At 43.6% G+C, this 20,946-nt stretch overlaps 2 long non-coding RNA genes and 1 pseudogene across 4 annotated transcripts; 2 read left to right on the top strand and 1 right to left on the bottom strand.

The window, feature by feature from the left end:
* Nucleotides 1-1,099: 1,099 nt before the first annotated feature.
* Nucleotides 1,100-1,960, top strand: LOC148868144 (uncharacterized). 2 transcript variants are annotated; one of them, XR_016107850.1, is made up of 2 exons: nt 1,100-1,350; nt 1,457-1,960. It is a non-coding gene; the product is annotated as an uncharacterized LOC148868144 (long non-coding RNA). The 2 variants fall into 2 exon arrangements; XR_016107849.1 differs by having other exon boundaries at nt 1,125-1,350; nt 1,449-1,960.
* Nucleotides 1,540-2,623, bottom strand: LOC148868145 (uncharacterized). Of its 2 annotated transcripts, none has more exons than XR_016107852.1 (2): nt 2,373-2,623; nt 1,540-2,290 (listed from the first exon to the last, which is right to left on the bottom strand). It is a non-coding gene; the product is annotated as an uncharacterized LOC148868145 (long non-coding RNA). The 2 variants fall into 2 exon arrangements; XR_016107851.1 differs by having other exon boundaries at nt 2,370-2,623.
* Nucleotides 2,624-10,646: 8,023 nt separating this feature from the next.
* Nucleotides 10,647-18,151, top strand: LOC148868146 (U-box domain-containing protein 25-like; annotated as a pseudogene).
* Nucleotides 18,152-20,946: the final 2,795 nt, after the last annotated feature.

Below are 20,946 nucleotides of genomic sequence, written 5' to 3' on the forward strand. Positions count from 1 at the left end.
ATTGATTCCCAAACAGTTTAAATTTTCAATTTGGTTAGGACTTGGGACTACAAATGCCCGCAAAAATAAAAAAGACTCCAAATGCCCCCATATGCTTAATCCGTGCGTACCCCACAATGCACATTAGATTGAAGAGTGGCTTGGGTTGGGGTGTGGCCCGCGTGAGAAAGGAGCTCAGCGAGGTCCTGAAATGGAATAGTAACAAAGGAAATCAGGAAAGAGAAGGGTTTTGGATAATCCTTTTTGTTTTGTTTTCTTTATTATTTTGGTTTTTGTTTTGTTAAAAGAACTCCATTAAGTTGAATATGCATGGAGCATTAGTGAAACGTGTGAATAGACAAGTATGATTCCCTGAATGGGAGGGCATTGTATGGGGAAAATTTTGGCCGTCTAAATATATTCCTTAACAATATTTCTTTTTTTTTTTTTAAGGGCTATACAACGGGGTAGCCCATCCCCCTACGGGTTCCATCCTAAGTCTCCAGTACGATCAGCAATAGAAATTACTAACCAGTCGGTTGGAACCTTGCAACAATATTGGAGTTGGATGCGTGAACCTTTTTTTTCCCCAAAAGAAACAGGGTTAGTAAGCTCCCCCTGTTCGTAGTGGAGACTCTGTGAAACAGTAGCCGGGCTAAAGGCATGACTGTATCCTGTATGGTCAACGTGCGTCATACCGAGGGAGCCTATGAATAACACACTATGTCGAACATAAACATTCAAAGTTTTCTCTTCCATCTCTTGCAGGTGGAGCAATCACAATTTGGAAATTGGATCAGTTGAATGAATCGGGGTTTTCTTCTCACAGAACGCAATTCACACTGACCTTACAGCTTTATCTCGCCGTGTATTAGAAATATCTCTCGATGAATAATAATATAAGGGGAAAATTCTCGATAAATACCCTGTATTTTAACCCTATTGTAAATTTAATATCCGAATTTTAAAATACGAACAATTTAATACCCAACTTTCAATTTACTAAAATCAATACCTGGCGTTAACTCACCATCAGTCAAATGCAAAAAGACATAATTACCCACTTCGAAATGATGAAAATGACCCAGCTATAATCGTTTGTCTGCAAGTGGGAATCATTGTTCACCCATTCTATTACCTGAAGTTTCGAAGAAACCAGTTCCACACGTCAGTAAAGTCAAGCGGAATGTGACGCCGGAAAAGTTGAAATCGACGAATGACAATCAGACAACGTCGTTCGAAGATCTGCTCCGTGTATTGTGGAAGAAATTGCCGGAAGAAATCACATCTGATAATAGTACCCCTTTTTCTAACTCAACCGTTGCCGGAAAAGAAGACCCCTTGTTGTCGGTGCCGGAAGAGACGACCAGGGTTTGTTTTTTGTTTTTTTTTTTTGCTTTTTTATATTATTCTCTATGCTTTTTAAATGTATTTATATTACATTGACTTCTGGTTGATTTTAATGCAAGATTTTTAGGGATTTTCTGATCAGCCTATATGAAGCTACTGCTACTGAACCTTTTGGTCCCACCATCTCTGATGCCTCCGGCAAAATTTGGTTTTTCTTAGAGGGTTCAAGGTCTAGCTGTGCAACTACTGGGTTTGGCCAAGCTGTTTCTGTTAACTTGTTGGCTGTAGCTTCTGTAGAGAGCTCCAGATGAATCTGAGTAAACAAACTGATCGAATTACAGAGACACAGGTGAGACCGTTACGAAGTGATGGAGAGCCGTAAGTCACACTTTCTTTCCATATATACTTCATAATCGTTTGTCAAAAAATCAAAATTTCCCAATCCCCGTTCATTTCTTGCTGGGCAACGTACCAATGGCCAGAACTGATCAGACGAAAAGCAGAGACATTTATTGCTGGACATCCATTTCTTCCTAGACAATGTTCCAATCCCCATCCATTTCTTGCTGCACATCCATTTATGTTCCTACATATATACTTCATAAACAGCCACCTTGCCCCTCCAAACAAATCAAATGAAAAGAACAGGAAGAAAATTAGGGAAAGGGACTTTTTCAACCTGAAAAATTAGGTTCTTTTTCTCTGTATAACCACACCACCCGAAAGCGCTTTCTGGAAAATCTCATAGTCCAAATCATATTCATCCACCTTCTTCCCACCAACCCCAAGACGAATTGCGCTGCAACCTGATCCTTACCGGCAGAAAAATCGAGTTTGCCGGCCACTTTGTCAAGATCCTCACTAAGAAGCGGAGCACTAGCTAGAGAATCCCAAAAGTCGGCAAGCTCCTCGCCCTCATCAATTCTCAGAATTGACCTTGCGCTCTCTCATAACGGACGACCTGACAGGCAACTACTCAGCCACTCTAGCACGATAGCTAATTTGTGAAACTGATCAGACGTTAGGAGTTTAAAGCTTACCACCTTCTTTGACGTTCATTCAACCTGCACGTGAACAGTCTCCTCTCCTCTCCTCTATGTTCCTTCAAGTTGGAGTTGATCGAATTTTACCACCTACGCGAGCAAGAGGAGGAGGTCAGAAAATTACCGTGGAGGTCGGAATCAAAGGCTACGCTTACCACCTATGAACACTGTGTTCGTAATGAAGGGCTGCACTTGATCCTTCTTCAACCTAGATTGAAAAGAGAAAGGGGAAAAGGAAAAAATAAGAGAAAAGGGTAAACTGGTTTGAAAATTATTATGGGGGTTAGTTTTGGCATTATGAAAACATTTAAATTGCACCTCACCTTAGCACTAAGCCTAAAGTACATTATACTTATTGAGAAATTTCTTTATACAAAATACAGGATATATTTTTGATATATTAGGAAGCATTGTGAGGTGGGTGTGAGAGTGATCAATCAGAAATGTCAGTTTCCACTTTTGGTCCATATTGATATTGATGGGAAGCAAAATATGTATGGGGCATCCCTTCTTTTTTAATTTTTTATTTCATTTGGCTATCAATCACCAAGAATTATGGAAAGAAGTAGATGTTGAAGATAAAATGCCTCTGCCACAGGAACAATAAAATATCTACTTCAAAGCAGGCACCATTAAGAGGTAACCCTCTTGTTGTCTTCAGGTCTTTTTCTAGCCTTTTAAGTTGCCACCTCCACGAATATTATGGTATCAAGACACATGAACATGGAACAGTTATTCAAAGCAAGTACCGACTTTTTCTCCCCTGTGCCAATCGCCATCTTAAACTTGATCAGTGAAAAAGAAACCAAGATTTTGCCAATATATGGTTATTTGTCCGAAATCCTTGGCTCCCAAATTAAGCCTTAACTACACGAGATGATTTTATTTGATGTAATGAAAATGGACAAATGTGCTGGGAAGTGATAAAGCAAAATTCATGGAGCCCAAGTTAAATGGTTTTGGGCTTCGGTGGGCTTTTTAGCTAGATGCCTAAAACTCGGATAAAGACTTATTATGGTGGTGTTTGGGACTGATGCCAATTTCTCATAAATTGCCCAGGGTCAGAATTTTTAGGCCCAAAGTATAGTTGGAGGTGTCAATCTAGAATTGATACCAATTCAAGGGGGGGGGGGCATTGGTGTGTGTATGGAGTGGGGGTATTTGACATTTTGAATGTTTATAGGTGTGCAGTGAAATTCTGAAATCTGCAATGGGCCTCTGTACTTTTTGGTTAAAAAAATTACTGATCATTTTGGTGTTTGATTGGCCAATTTCTAAGAAATCAACAAATTCAATGATAATCAGTAAATGGACAAGTCGGTCCGAAAACAATTTTTAAAATTGAACCGAAAAGAGAAATCAGCAAATTCAACGATTCCTATAAACACAAAAACCATTGCTGATAATCATTACCAAACAAACAATTTCTCTGATTTATGAGAAATCAATGAGCTAAAAAATTAGTTTCTCAAACATCTACATAGCTTGTTATCTGGCTAGTTTCCATATTGGAGGACTGCTATTGCACATTTTTGAACATTAATCTACATCTTCATGTGTACCTTATTTTTTATATACATAAATAATTCTCGTTATGCTTTCTACAATGAGGAATAAAATTTATAACTATTCCATTAAAGCAGATGAGGCTGGGTGTGGGTTTTGGCGCAACTGAGACCTAGGTGACTAGGGTTTAGGTCTTTGAAATAGCCTCTCTGTACGCACAGGGAGAAGACTGCATATATCTATCCCTCCACAGACCCTGCATTGGTAGGAACCTCATGCACAGGGCTGCCCTTGTTATTCCATTAAAGCCAATTCCTCAATGGTTGTGCTTGAAACACTTGCACTGGTAACCACTCTTTGGCCTTGTTTCATGATTCTTCTCTCTGATAAGTTGCTAAATAATCCTGTCACCGATAAGCTGTTGTTAACCAATCTATCTAATGAGAACTAACAAAATACATTTTCATGCTCATGAGCCAGAAATGAATACACTTTCAGGTCTGTTCCTCATCACATGATGACATTTAAATACAATAGTTTTTACAAATTTGATTATTACCTAGAAAGATCTTTTTGGTTATACCAACCAAATGAATGGCATGGAGCATTGAAAGGTAAAATCCATTCAACTATGAGAAATAGATTGCAATGGTACAATAAGAAATTGAGACTGTTAGTGCTTTGCCTATTTGGAAGGAATTAATACAAGCCGGAATACCAAGGATATGGTGGTCAATCACAAAAGGGGTAGCATAAACATTCATTTGCATGGTGTTTGGATGTTATTTGAATTTAAATATTTAATATCAATTTGAAATATAATTTGAAGCCACAATGACCTCAAAAAATGGAGTCATTTTCAGTTTGAAGGAAGAAAGAATATGAATCTGTTCCTTTCATCCTAAAAGGACCTAATCTCTATCTTGTCTTAGCAAGTGCCAACTGGTATCATCTTTCCTTTGGATGGTAAACTTGTGCTTAAAGGAAATGGAAAACCATAAGTGATTTTATCTTTACCAGTTCTATTGCTGGGTTTTTTATTTTTCAAACAGCCCAAGGGGATTATTTGGAGCATTATGGAAATTGCTGCTAAGGATAAACTAACTAGAACTAAAATCTCACAGCATTTTGTGAGGTTAAAATAAAAGACATCAGATGTTATTCATCAAATATCCCATTGCAGAATGTCTACAGAATGTCTACAAATTTTAATCAATTTAATTTTGACTTGGGGCATGGTTCTTGATGGAGGGTGATTTGGCCTGAACTCATCATAAGAGGACACATGGACGTGACTTAACATAAGTGACAACTCAACGCGACCAGTTTGCCAAGATCCAACGTGGCAACTCGCTATGAGATGACATTTCGATTACCCTGAGCTAAGATTCTTCCAATACATGAGATTGGGATTATTGCTAAAGGATATGAAGGGAATAGTTCCCTGAAGGCTGTGAACCCAATTCAAATGAGGAAATGAATGGAATTTATTTTGTATTTGTATGTTTCACACATATTATTTAGTACCTTATTAGTGGTACATGATTGATTGAACCTAATTAGTCAGTACTATAAATTATTTTCAGATGATCTCGTTAAGAGCATTATTTAGATAGGAAGTGCACATAACCATTACGTAAGACCTTGGATTCGCCTCTCCTTTTTGCCCATCTTGCTATGGGTGATTTCCTCCTCTTCAGTCTCTCCCTTATTATGGATTATCAGACTAAGGTAATGAAAGTGGTGACCTTAAAATTGTAATTAGACAACAATTACTCTTTTGCCACAGTTTATTTGGAAACACAATCCTAATCAAGGGCTTTTGAAAATTTATATATAGTTATGGAATGCGTACTCTAGCCCTAAGAATTGGCAATAGTGAATCATCCAAGATCATTGACATCTCAGTACGCATTGCCTAAATTGATATTAAAGCAATGGGAAATATTTTTCTGCACCAAACCTAACCTGTTAAAGCTTACAACTAACTTGAAAATGCATAGGATTTAAGTGCTTATTGGTTGTGTTAGAGGTGGAGTGGGCCGAACACACCCTTTTAGGCTGTTTGCAGTTGGGCGTTAAATGGGTGGGTTGAAGCAATGAAGTCCAACCCAAACCCACCCAAATGTAACAAATTCATAATAAAAAAAATAACAAATTCATAATAAAAAAAAACTATTATTTTTTTTTTATTGAGAGGCAGAAAGAGGGGGAAAAAGACCTTTGCTCAATTTAGATCTGAGAAAGCTATAGCCAGCTTCTCTATCTAAATAATTTAGCTTTATATGAAGGTCATCCACTCCGTGCAAGCAAATTAAAAGACAGAAATTCAGAAAAAAAAATGAAGCAAAACTAGAATTAAACTCAAAGTCGTTATATATAGAGATAGGAAATAAGAATTGGGCAATACACTTGCTCTTTGGGAGGTTATTGTTCATCAAGGTCGTAAAACTCCTAGAAAGAAATATGCACTCCTATAAAGATTCATGCCAAACAATAAATACTACCCCTTGAATCTCCTTCATTGGTTGCCATTAACCACTGATCAAGACCGGATATCTATTTTCAGGTTTAGTGCAAGCATTTCCATTGTTCTACATTGATAACCACCAGAAAATTTTTCTCTTTCTCAACATAAAACCGGTATTAAGATAAACCCTATTAGAACCAGTTGAACAAACTGGATTTTCTTCACTAATATCACCCCTGCAGTCACCCCAACATTCACCATCATCCATCGCCCAACAAAGCTGGGATATATCCTCTATTTAATACATTTAACCAGTTGATTACATAACTGGTTTTATTTCAAACATCTGACCCGCTATCTACTTTGTTTTGATCATCAGTATTCATTTCCTAACTGTGATAGATTTCCACTATTTTCCATCCTGAATAATTCACTCATTATACCCAGGAAGATGACTAGATGCCATCCATCTAAACCCTCCACCAATGATCAGATATATTGGAAATTTAAATTGGGGAGTAAACTGGTTTTGACTTAACTCGTTACAAATATCTAAAATAAGTGTATCTCCTTGTTTAGATATTACAACCATAGCACCTATGGAAAATTAGTTTCACTTTAGATATTGAAATGGACTGTTGCTACTTCTTGTCATCAATTAATTAGACAATAGCGAAGTATTCCTTTAAGAATCCAATCTAAAACAATCCCACACAACTTTGATTAGCAGTTTTTTCAACCTAATTGTTTTTATTAATACCAGGTAATAAACTGTTTGTCAAAGGGAAAAAAGGATTTCAATTTACTGACTTCTGCTCATTAATCTTGGTGGAATCTTCTTTCTTTGATTTTCTCTAGTTGGTTTCATTAGTAAAATATATTTTACTCAAGATTGATTGGTGGGTATGGATATCGGTCGAAATGTGTTTTGCATAGGTAACATGAGAAAAAATGTCAATGGCATATTCTTGAGTTATTTCTCTCAGAAAATCTGCAAACAAGCTTTGTGGTCTTTTTTAAAGGGAACCAATCTTTGCTCAGATTTCTAGATCAGCTAATGCCTTGGCTGATTCACTTTCAAGACAAGGGAGGAACAGTAACTGACTTATTTTGGTAGGCATGAGGCTCAAGGGGTCAGCAAGAAGGATGAAGGTAATCAAGTTATGATTTTGAGGTTTTGCTAGGCAGCTAATAGCTGTGCATTGTTTTTCAAGTGCTGAGGATTTGTGTACACACACACATATACCCAGACCATGTTTAATCCTACAGCACGTACATATCACCCATATGCTCCATTTTGAATTGAGGGTTTTCATAATTAACTTTTATGAAGTGGCAAATCTTAACTTTTATGGTTGCTAAGTAATCCGGGTTCATTAGACATAGGGAAAACATTATTTTAAGCTTCTCAGGGGCAGCATGGGTTGGAAGCACACTAAAGTAGAGCTTCTTCCAGCTCTACAAGGACTAAAGTTTTCATCATCAACTGGTTGGGCAAAGATTCAAGTAGGAGACTGTATTGAGGTCTTCAACTGGTTGAAAATTGGGAGAGAAGTTCCAACTGTACCATGGGACTTGCGTTTTTTTGTAATAAGACATGAGACCATTGGGAACCAACTTGAATTGCTGGTTCAGGTGGGTGAGCGAAAAAATAACTTCCCTAATTCTTTATCCGTATTGTACAATAGACTTAACCAAGCAAATTATAGGAAATATAAATTAACCAAGCAAATTCGGCAAACAATATATTGTTACAACATATTATAGGAAATATAAATTATAAAAAAGAGGCTGGAGCATAGCCTATAGTAACAGTTTCTCCTGCATCAATGATGATGTTTCACTTTCAAGGAGGAAAGGATTTAAAATTCAAACATAAAAATAAAAATAAAAATTTAGCAAATAAAGAATTAGGGTTTTACGTGACACAACAACATACTGCTTATAAGGAACTGCAAGCTGAATGTCCTCGGGAAAGACAACGACAACCGAGGGGTTGCGAATCATCTTTTTCACAAGGAAGGTTGCCATCAGCAATACCAATAAGAAATCAAAGGCAAACATTCACTGCTGAATTCTCCTCTTTCAATTGTTTTCGATAAAGATTGATGGTTTCACCAAGCAAAAATTTACACCACCCGGTTATTCACTGTTTATAGTGGTGATTCTCCCGCCACTGACTGCAAATCCTAGTCAGAGATTTTACAACCCAATGCAAAATTCTGAATGACAGCCCTCCATATTGTACTAATAGCCCCCTGCCCGTAAATTTGACATCAATTCATAGCCTTGCATTCAGAATATCTCTCATTAAAATAAAGCCGAGAAGTATTGAAATATTTCGACGGTGAGAGATAGCTTAGTGGTTTTTATTTTTTAAATTTCTTAAACCAAAAAAATAAAAGAAGAAGTACCAATCAGAGTTTATTAGGCCCAAAGTACAGGGGAATGCATCCTGACCGTGAATTGATGCCAAATTTACGGACAGGATATGATTTATAAGGGGGAGAGAGCTAGTTATAGAGGACTGGAATTCATAATTCTGTATCGTGTGTTTCCATACTTTTCCCGAAAATAAAATGTCAAATGTGTCCTGTTGAAAATTTTCAAGATGAGTAAATCGATCACGTAACCGTACCTTATCGGTCCTCCGATCAGAACTTAGGTAACGAATTCTGGGAACCACCAACATTGCTTGAAAATCAAGGTTCTCCTTCTCCCCTGTCAATCGTCCTTCCGAGAACCACCAACGCCATCCCCAACGCAGAAAAACTCGTAAGAACTCCAATGGTGGATTTATCTTCCTGACTTCACAAAACCACTGATGTTATCAAGGATGTTAAGTTTGGTGGCCTACACCAATGGAAGTGAATACTTCGAGATCGAATTAGAAGCCGGAAATGACTCATTTATTCGTCCTTCGAACGTTTGAATGCTTGCTAAAGACGAAGAGGACAGGCGAAGACGATCGATGTCAGGAAACTTGATCGTCAGTCGTCAACTCGTCCCCAAGTGAGCTTTTGCGACAGAAGAGCAAGATAATTACAAGCTCTTGTCGGCCGTTAAAGAACGTCTAAATAAGTATTGTACTTGGTGCAGATATTGATTATATCTCTGTTTTCTCTCCAATCTCATTTTCTTCTTTAGCCATCAACCATCAACCGTTGATGGGATTATTAATGCAAGAGATTATCGGTCTTCATTTGTCTACATTTTTGTTTAATTTATTGAAAATTTGAATTATTCCTTCTCTCCTCTTTGTACGCAAAAAGAGATAGGGAGAAATCTAAAACTTTCTGTACGTAATTCTGAAAAACAGGGTGGGATTGGACATTGGAGGTCCCTAAAGTCAAAGTGGGTTTCGAGAATCAGCACATTTTGGCGACATGAAAACCAGAACGAGGGCGTTGCCTACTCTGCTGAATTGCTCCCGTGACGTATAGTCGAGGTACGTATCGTGGTGCACTTGCATTCCTTTCTTCTTTTATCCAAAGGCTAAAATACAAAAATCTCGCCTGAAGTTTTTGACAATCATAAAAACTTCTTCTATAATTTCATTTTATCAAAATTTTTCTTTCTATTTTCAAAAGAAATCGAAAAAAACCTCCCTTCCGTCAATGAATAAGACTATAAACGTTAAATCGTTATATATATATTTTTTTTCAAAATACCTATTTTACCCCTATATGAATTATTGTATACTTATTTTTACTAAAATACCCTTAAACCTCTGTATGAGTTATTGTATACTTATTTTACTAAAATACCCTTTGCCCTCTGTATTGAGCATGAAACTCTTCCTCCATTTGCCTGAAAATGACAAGGCCGATCAACTTCTGTAGTGGTGGTTTTATGTTTTTTTCAGGCAAAAGAAGGCCGACGGGAGGAACGCCGAAAAGGAAATCAAATATCAGCAACTTCTACATTCGATTCCCTTTTACACGAACAATCCATCCGGATTCTCGTTACGATCTGAGCACAACCCATCCGAGGTTGAACTGTGCTCCAAAGGTGAGGTCATACAGTGCTCCAAAGCAAAGGCCAGAGCTGGGTCCGAGGAAGAAGCTATCGCCGCACACGCTCTTAGCAGGAGTAACGGGTGCATTGGACCCACCAGAATTTACAAACCGAGGGGTGCTCTGTGCGGTGGAGAACCTACATTCGTCGCCGGTGAGGCTCCAGTCGAAGTCCTGGAAATTACGGCAATCCGGTATAGAGAGACGAGCAGGAATCTAGCATGGAAGGGGAGAGGAGACCATTTGATAAGTTGGGTCTTCGCCGCACTCCGACATTGAGGTGTTGGTTCTACGGGATCTCGACTTGGATCTTACTGTATCGATTTCGACAATCTTTGGGATGATCAGATGACCATTCCTCCCTTGTTCAGATGCCCAATTAGTTTAGACTTGTTCACAGATCCAGTCACCCTATGTACAGGCTAGACCTATGATCGACCCAGCATTGAGAAATGGCTTGCAGCTGGGAATCTCACTTGTCCTCTAACAATGCAGAAGCTCCACGATCCTTCGTGATGAGGGCAGATTTGGCCCTCCAATGGAATTGTGACACGTGGCACCTCGTGACAATTAGGCGAACACCCAGCCAGCAAACTTACGAAGTTGGTGACCCACCCGAGCACCAGTCTGGCCAGCCTGGCGCGACCTGCGTGCGGCCTGCGCAAACTGCGCACGGTCTGGCACGTGGCCTGCGCGACCTGAACCAGCCTAGCACATGATCCGGCCAAGCCGCCCATAAGACACCCACCGATAAACTCGGCGGCGTACATACCCCACGAGCTCGGTAGCTCACCAGGGAGCTCGCCGAAGTGCCAGGCAGCTCGGCAAAGCTCGCCACAAACAGTTCGGCAGAGCTCGCCATAGGCAGCTCGCCATAGGGAGTTCGCCCCCAAGGAGTTTGCCCCTAGGCAGTTCGCCCCCAGACAGCTCACTATAGGCAGCTCGCCACTTGTAGAGAAGTTCGGTACAGGAGTAGTTTGGCGTATTGCAGGAAGATCTCCTGTTTGACGACCTGGCCTAGACACTGACCCGCCAACTGACACAGGTGCCAACCTGACGACCCGGCCCAGACACTGACCCGCCGGCTGACGCAGGTGCCGCCGTGACAACCCGGCCCAGGCGCCGACCTGGTCGCCTGACACAAGCGCCAGCCTGACGACCTCGAGGAGTTCCCCACCGTACCCCGGTTCTGATAGGATGTGACGAGTCTTACCGTTTGGAGGCTTTTCACCCACCTAACCCGCGAGGACTCCGGTATATAATGACCTCACCCCCAAAGGGGAGCGGGATGAAAAAAGGGAAGTAACCCTTGCTCTCTAGCTCTCTCATATTATCTTCAAAGCTCTCTACAATCAAAGTGCTAACTTAAGCGTCAGAGAGCCCCCGCCGGGAAAATACCCCCTGGGACCTCTGATTCAGTTCTTGCAGGTCCCTCAGCTCCCGCCACCTACAAAGAGGAGGAAAAGATGGAGTTCTCGCAGGTCCCTCAGCTCCCACTGCCTACAAAGGAAAGAAGACCACCTCATGCTGAGGGCAGTCGGATTGCGCCGCACCAGGGAGCTCCACCATTCTCTAAGTCACCGACCGCTAGTAGGGAGTTCGCCACCAGGTAGCTCTCCGCCAGGCAGTTCGCCACCGAGCAGCTCGCCACCAGGTAGTTCGCCACCGGACAGTTTGCCACCGGGCAGTTCGCCACCAGGGAGCTTGCCACCAAGCAGTTCGCCACTAGGCAGTTCGCCACCAAGGAGTTCGCCACTAGGCAGTTCACCACCAGACAGTTCGCCACCGGGCAGTTCGCCACTAGGCAGTTCGCCCCTAGGCAATTCTCCACCAAGCAGTTCGCCAGTAGGTAGTTCACAACCAAGTAGCTCATCACTAAGGCACGCCACCACCGGGTCAAATAACGAGGTACTTAGCCAAAAAATTTTACATCACAAAACATTGGTACGTGGCCGAAAACGGTTACATCAATTGGCGCCATCTGTGGGAACACGCTATAAAAAGCTAAGTTCTCATCCTACAAAAGCTAAGTTCTCATCTTACCAAAGCTAAGCCCTCACTTTTTTAGAAATTGAAAATATCGCTTTATAATTTACAATTTTTATGAACTCAAAGACCATGTAGGGAGCTAACGGACTAAGTAGCTCTACCAACCTTACTTTCAATTTAGATAATGCCACATCAGTCCTCTCCGCAAGGTCCCCCCTACAAAGATGAGCTCTTCATGGCTTCCGTGAGAGTTGGCAGCCAACTGACTACATAGGTGCCCTTACCGGTCGAGCCTTCCAAGGCTCCCGTGTGAGCTGGCAACCTAAAGTTAGTAGTGCTGCCCCCGAAGGTCGAGCTCCTAGTAGCTTCTTGTAGGAGTAGGTGACCGGCATTACGAAGCTGATGCAGCTTCATCATAGCTCAACACCTCACAGGCCAAGCCTATGGGCCACATTACTACTTAAGACCCGGTCGCCTCTCCAGCACGGGCAAAGTTAGAAAAGAGTAGACCACTAGTCACTCCTAAAGCCTATGGGCCACATTACTACTTAAGACTCGGTCGCCTCTCCGGCACGGGAAAAGTCAGAAAAGAGTACACCACTAGTCACTCCCAAAGCCTACGGGCCACATTACTACTTAAGACACGGTCGGATCTTCGGCATGGGCAAAGTTAGAAAAGAGTAGACCACTGGTCACTCCCAAAGCCTATGGACCGCAATACCACTTAAAACCCGGTCGCCTCTCCGGCACAGGCAAAAGTCAAAGAAGAGTAGACTACGAGTCACTCCCAAAGCCTACGGGCCACACTAGTAATTGGATCAGTGCTTACAAGCTCATCGACTTACGGGCCAAAAGAAATCTACTCCATTCGCTGAGTTACTATCAGCTTGGGAGTGGGGGGCTATTGATGAGGGCAGATTTGGCCCTCCAATGGAATTGTGACAAGTGGCACCTCGTGACAACTAGGCAAACACCCAGCCAACAAACTTACGAAGTTGGTGACCCACCCGGGCACTAGTCTGGCCAGCCTGACGCGACCTGCGCACGGCCTGATGTGCGGCCTGTGCGAACTACACGCGGCCTGCGCGACCTGGACCAGCCTAGCACATGATCCGGCCAAGCCGCCCATAAGACACCCACCGATAAACTCAGCGACGTACATACCCCACGAGCTCGGTAGCTCACTAGGGAGCTCGCCAAAGTACTAGGCAGCTCGCCACAGGGAGTTCGCCCCTAAGGAGTTCACCCCCAAGCAGTTCGCCCCCAGACAGCTCGCTATAGGTAGCTCGCCACTTGTAGAGAAGTTCGGTACAGGAGTAGTTTGGCGTATCGCAGGAAGATCTCCTGTCTGATGACCTGGCCTAGACATTGACCCGCCGACTGACACAGGCGCCAACCTGACGACCTGGCCCAAACACTGACCCGCCGACTGACGCAGGCGCCGCCTTGACAACCCGACCCAAGCGCCGACTTGGCCGCCTGACACAAGCGCCAGCCTGATGACCTCGAGGAGTTTACCACCATACCCCGGTTCTGACAGGATGTGACGAGTCTTACCGTTTGGAGGCTTTTCACCCACCTAACCCGCGAGGACTCCGGTTTATAAAGACCTCACCCCCCAAAGAGGAGAGGGATGAAAAAAGGGAAGTAACCCTTGCTCTCTAGCTCTCTCATATTATCTTCAAAGCTCTCTACAATCAAAGTGCTAACTTAAGCATCGGAGAACCCCCGCCGGGAAAATACCCTCGCATGTCTCTCAGCTCCCGCCACCTTCAAAGAGGAGGAAAAGATGGAGTTCTCGTAGGTCCCTCAGCTCCCACTGCCTACAAAGGAAAGAAGACCACCTCATACTGAGGGTAGTCGGATTGCGCCACACCAGGGAGCTCCACCATTCTCTAAGTCACCGGCCGCCTAGTAGGGAGTTCGCCACCAGGTAGCTCTCCGCCAAGTAGTTCACCACCGAGCAGCTCGCCACCGGGCAGTTCGCCACCGGACAGTTCACCACCAGGCAGTTCGCCACCAGGCAGTTCACCACCAAACAGTTCGCCACCTGGGAGTTCGCCACCAGGCAATTCGCCACCAGGGAGCTCGCCACCAGGCTTAGCCTTGCCTACGCTTGGCAGGCTTACGTTAGTGACATGCCCGTCATTTTTGCCTGTAAGATTTTTGGGAGAATTGGTGTCATATTCAGGCAGACCACCAAAAGCTTAACGTACTCTTTGAGGAGGGGTGGTCGACCTCCTTGGGTGCCTAACCTTGGCACTCCTAGACCATCATCCCCTTGCGGGGCGGCCCTAGTTAACGGCTAGCATGGCTACCAGGGTTCCTCATGGGCGTATACTTGCTCATGGGGACAGTGTTGGACCGGCACTACGCTTCCGATACTCAAGGGAGGCTTGGCATGCGGGCTTGGCTCAAGCACGTCCCTTCACAACGCCATTCCCTTGCCCAAGCTGAGTGAGCTACCCCGTTGCCCTTGGCGCACGGGTGTGTTCCGGCCCAAGCGGTTGCCTATCATCATGGCACACAGGTGCCTGTCATCATCACCTTACAGGAGACCCATCACATCGGTGCCAAGTCACCTCATCGGCGCATGGTCGCCTTCCATTATGGTTGTCCCCCTTTAGCACATAAGCGGTGCCTCCCATGGACCGGTCTGAGCCAGGAGAGTGCCCCGGCCATTGGACTTGAGGTCATGATCCAGTGCTACTTACTTTGGTGGAGCCATTTCATCGGGCAACTCCTAGCCTCTATGCGTTACAAAGGCTTGTTCTGGCCTGCCTTGGCCAGGACGCCGCACGGGTTCTTCCGTTGTAGAATTACCCCCGTGACAGTTGGTATCAGAGCAAGTTGGCTAATTGCAGCCGCAGTTGGTTTTCAGCAGATTAGCCCAGAGCTAGTTGACGTGGTCATTTCGACAAGCAGCATTTTGTGGGGTGCGGTCCCTAGGCACTTCCTCCTAGGATCGAGCAGAATTCAGATCAGGCCTGGAAAGAGGCCATTTCAGTGTTCGTGTCCACATTCCAATGACACTAAAACAGCTTCCCTTGCGGTTGCAGACGCATTGGTTGTTGTCCTCATGCAGGGGCAGATGCGTGAGCCTTGATAGGAATGCGGGTACACTGCCTGAGCAGATTGTTTATCCAGCCTAGCAAGAGGCCATTCAATGTTCGTGTTCCCATTCCAATGACCCTAAAACAACTTCCCTTGTGGGTGCAGACGCATTGGTTGTTGTCCTCATGTGGGGGCAGACGCGTGAGCCTTGTTAGGAATGTGGTTACGCTGGCCGTTGGAGCATGGCGGCCCTACACCGGCAAAGTTTCAGGTGGACATGCTCAGTTTTCTGGTTGAACACTTGCAGCAGCAGAAGCTCATCACAAGGCGAGTGTATGTTCGGCAACTCATGGGTAAAAGTTGCCACACTCGCACAGATTGCGGTCAAGTCTCCTTGAGGTAGCAATAGTGGGGCCCCCTCGGAGTGAAGATGTAGCCTGAGTCAGCGAGGCGAAGCGTAGTTTCGAGGGCCAGGAGAGCATAAGCCATGGCTAGGTTTGAGTAACCCGCACAGGGCAAGGTGAAGTCTGCAGGCCAGCATGGTGAAAGGGTACCCAGGTCTTCGCCAACAGGAGGAGTAGACCTATCAGCGTGTTCGGTAGCATCACTGAAAAGCTACCAAGAAGACGGTTGAGCCTTGAGGTAAGATGATACATGGGGCGGACCTCCGCGAAGCACCACACACATTTCTTCGAGGGCCCTTCTTTCACAAATCAACGGCATAGCCATTGCGCGGTTTGAGTAATCTCAACATTGGAGGGGTGAAGCCCAGGCAGGACGACAATGGTGAAACGGTTCCGTCCCCATAAATGGACACCAACATAGGCAAGACCCGGGTTGACCTGGTGAGCCTAGGAACTGGTGGAGAAGTGGATGGCGCGGGACACAGACGCACATTCACATGAAGACCATTGTCGAGGTCGACAATGGGTTGAGTGGGGGACCCTGTGACGGTCTGACACAGGCTTAGCCTTGCCTACGCTTGGTAGGCTTACGTTAGGGACATGCCCGTCATTTTTGCCTGTAAGATTTTTGAGAGAATTGATGTCATCTTCAGGCAGACCACCAAAAGCTTAACGTACTCTTTGAGGAGGGGTGGTCGACCTCCTTGGGTGCCTAACCTTGGCACTCCTAGACCATCATCCCCTTGCGGGGCGGCCCTGGTTAATGGCTAGCATGGCTACCAGGGTTCCTCATGGGCGCACACTTGCTCATGGGGACAGTGTTGGACCGGCACTACGCTTCCGGTACTCAAGGGAGGCTTGGCATGCGGGCTTGGCTCAAGCACGTCCCTTCACAACGCCAGTCCCTTGCCCAAGCTGAGTGAGCTACCCGTTGCCCTTGGCGCACGGGTGTGTTCCGGCCCAAGCGGTTGCCTATCATCATGGCACACAGGTGCCTGTCATCATCGGCTTACAGGAGACCCATCACATCGGTGCCAAGTCACCTCATCGGCGCATGGTCGCCTTCCATTATGGTTGTCCCCCTTTAGCACGTAAGCGGTGCCTCCCATGGACCGGTCTGAGCCAGGAGAGTGCCCCGGCCATTGGACTTGAGGTCATGATCCAGTGCTACTTACTTTGGTGGAGCCATCCCATCGGGCAACTCCTAGCCTCTATGCGTTACAAAGGCTTGTTCTGGCCTGCCTTGGCCAGGATGCCGCACGGGTTCTTCCGCTGTAGAACTATCCTCGTGACAAGTAGGCAGTTCACCACCAAGTAGCTCATCACTAAGGCACGCCACCACCGGGTCAAATAACAAGGTACTTTGCCAAAAAATTTTACATCACAAAACATTGGTACGTGGCCGAAAACGGTTACATCACTTCCGTAGTCCCCAATCACACGCTTCGACATCTGATAGACCAGTGGCTCTGCATGGACTACGGCTTTGACCCTGATTATTTAAAAGCCATCTATCCAGACCTGTCCTTGGCCGCCCTCAATCACAAGCTTGAATCTCACGAAGTAACCTTGACAACAAAGATAGAAACACTCGGGAAACTCGGAATTCTATCCAAGGATTTGGCTTGGAGGTATGGCTTGATCCAGTTAGGCTTCTTCCCATTACTATTGCCACTGTTATTCGTTAACGTCGGTAGTCGTCGACAAGAAAAACTCGACCGAGATTATTCAGAGCTCGCAGAACAATCTCTCACTTGTGTCAGATAGTAGAGGCAGTTGCATCGTCCTCAGAAACCAGAGAACTTTGCGTGAAGCCTGGGAAAACCCGAAATTTTTTGCAAGGATTGATAACTCTCCTGCATCATAACTCAGAAGCCTCTTATGCAACAGTTAAAGCCATATCTGGCTCTGTGTTCTCTAGACCTGAATCAAGGAAATATTGTTAAGGCAGGTGAGGTGGACGACCTTATAGCCTATATTTCTACTGCCAACATACGCCAAGCATCGACAACATTGACCACGCTTGAGCTTCTATTAGGACTAGAGAGCGGCAAAAGGCTGCAATTAAGAACACAAGTGCAGTTCATGCTCTTGTTAAGATGGTTTTCAGAGTATCTGATCATGAAGGCAGTGAGAATGCGGTCAGCTCTCTGCTGATCATGTGCTACGACTTGTTGAGGGTGCGAGAAGAAGCAATAAGCGTTGGAGTCTTGGAACAACTGCTACTATTACTTCAGAGCCAGTGTAGTTCCAGGGCCAAGAACAAAGGCCAGGATGTTGCTTAAGTTGCTTAGATCGATGTGGGCTGAGGACCCAAGTAAAGTACAGTATGATGCCTAAGTTAATCTGTGTTTTCACTGTGGAAATTACATGGTACCAGAGGCTTCCACCCTGAGAGCTGCCCTCCTGTGTCATCAACAGCGGGGAGCGGATCTTTCGCCATTAGCGACAGTAATGAGTATGATGTTTAAGGGGTTGATAATGATTCAAATGTTGAAGTATTGGAATGCAAGCCTCACGTTGTGAATCTGTTCAATATGGGGATGGGTCAGCCAAGGACAGACTTATGGTTCCCCTGCCGCTGTGCCTCGTGAGGAAGAAGATAAACAGTTTTAGATTATGGAGTTGCTGAGATAGGATTATTTTAGTAAAAACAGATGTATATTAATTATAAAAAGGTAAAAGAAGATAAACAGCCAAGGACAGACTTTTTGTTGATTTTTTTAAATAAAAAGAAGTTTTTTGCTGAGGTAAAACTAAGAAAGCTTTTTATGATTGTCAGAAACTTTAGAGAGGTTTTTGTATTTTACCCTTATTCAAACTCTATTTCTGTTAATTCTCGTTCAGACTTTGTTTACTGTAATTCTCACTAACGAGAGAGAGACTTGCTCTTTGCAGAAAGTTCTTACTAGTTTGGGGATATCTCGTCCCAAAAGAAAACATCATAGCTCGGCGGGGGTTAAGCTTTGATCCTACATCTTCCGAAATCAGAGTTTTCGAAAACTAAAACCTGAGGCTCTGACTCTAATGCAGCAGCTTTAACGATGTTGCGGCCGGATATTGTTGGCTCTAGCAAGTAATGGTACCAGCGGACCACAAGAGCCCGTTGGTGTCGTATTTGTTGTTTAGCTAATTGATTAGGTGTACCTTCAATATTAAGAGTTTTTAAAAATTGACTATTATATATTTATTAAAAATTCTTAAAACACCCTTTCCACCATCTTTGGGTCTCCTCTCAGTCTCATCTGGTCAATTCCGACATTCTGAAACTTAAAAGCTTCCGACATAGCTAATGTGTAGAATAGATCTCAGTTCCAACATCCTCAAAGGCTTTCTTCTTCATTACTTAATCTTCTTTCAAACGAAAACCTAGGAGCAAGATTTCGATATCAGTTCCGGCAATCTTAAGCAGCATATCTGTTTCAAACGAAAACCCAGGAGCAAGATTTCGATATCAGTTCCGGCGATCTTAACTAGCATATCTGTTTCAAACGAAAACCCAGGAGCAAGATTTCGATATCAGTTCCGGCGATCTTAACCAGCATATCTGTTTCAAACGAAGACTCAGGAGCAAGATTTTGATATCAGTTCCGGCGATCTTAACCAGCATGCTGGTTATGTAGTACCCCCTCCCTCGTTTTAAAAGATCTAATGGGTTTCGGTTAATTGTTGAGAGGTACAATCTACCCAATGTTAGTCTTTCAATGGGTTTTAAAAATCTAATGGGAGATCCTCCTTGGCTTCGGAGGAACCGCCAATAACATCCAAGGTCTAATCGAGTGAACAGATGATAACGAAGAAATCTGAAACGGGAGATAGTCTTTTAAAGGGTTTTAAAAGAAATCTGAAACGGAGCTTGAGGTTTTTATAGATTTGAAACAGGAGATCGTCTTTTAATGGGTTTTAAAAGAAATCTGAAATGGAGTGAACAAATGAATTGATAACAGAGAAACTGGCTTCGCCGAAACCGCCAAGAACAACTAATATTTCTCCGTCACCGACTTTGCCGGAACCGCTAAGAACAACCAATATTTCTCCGTCATTGGCTTCGTTGGAACCAAGAAGAGAACTGGGAGATCTACAGACTCGGCAGTTCTTGTGGTTCCACGAAGAGAACGATAGGGAAATGGAGGGAATTGAAAAATCTACATTTCTGGCGGTTCTAACGGTTCCGGAGAAGAAAACGAGAGGGAAAGGGAGAAATCTGCAGTTCCGAAGAAGAGAACGAACAGGAAAGGGAGAGATACATTTTTTGAAAATTTAAAGAAAATTGTAGGGTAAAATAGTCTTTTTAATATTTTCGTTGGTACAATTCATAAGGGTAATTTAAGAAATTTACCCTTATTTTTATTCATGGTGGTTGTATGTAGCAGTGTCCTCCACCTACTGTTATAGATATAGAGATGAGACAGAGACCTGGAAACGGGAACAGATGGGTTTTATGAATGGTATTTTAGGAATAGAGGCAAAAAGAATAGTTTAATTTTTTTTTTAAAATATATCAGTTACTTTGATATCATATGTGACAGAAAATTAACATAAGAGAAGTTTCAGACATTTGTAAAAAAAAATTAGGAATACTTTAAAATAAAAGAATAAGGGTATAGTTAAGAAATTTGTCATTTTCTTTTTATAACAATAGAGGAGGAATGGGTTGGGCACAGCATTTAAGCTGTATGCAATTGGGTGGAAAATAGGGTTTTTTTTTTTTGAATTTTATTTTCATGGAGGTCTCAAATAGTTGGTTGAAGCAATTCAACCCAAACACACTTCCTCTTTGGGAAGCATCACTAGAGAAGTGGAAAAAAAAAAAAGCCTGTCCACATAGCTGTATGGAAATTAAGTGATGTGCGATATGACTGTTCCCTCGTGTGAGGTGATACGTACTCTAATTCGGAAGGTTCCTCGTCAGGGCCGAGGTGATGTGTTTCTGTAAGAGAGAATATTAGAGTGCCCAGGTTGTCTTTTACTCAGGGAGGGCACTCCGATGCTTAAGTAAATAGGTGTTTAGAGAATTCTTGAGAGAATGAGAACTTGAAAGTGTATTATCGCGCTTACCTTCTCAAGTAGAAACAAGTGTTTTATATAGGTTTCGATGGTCAAAGCCCATTTACAATGGGTCTCACCCTTTTGCG

Source organism: Nelumbo lutea, chromosome 2 (genome assembly GCF_056320005.1).
Source record: "Nelumbo lutea isolate HS-2025 chromosome 2, American lotus-T2T, whole genome shotgun sequence".
NCBI classification, from domain to species: domain Eukaryota; kingdom Viridiplantae; phylum Streptophyta; class Magnoliopsida; order Proteales; family Nelumbonaceae; genus Nelumbo; species Nelumbo lutea.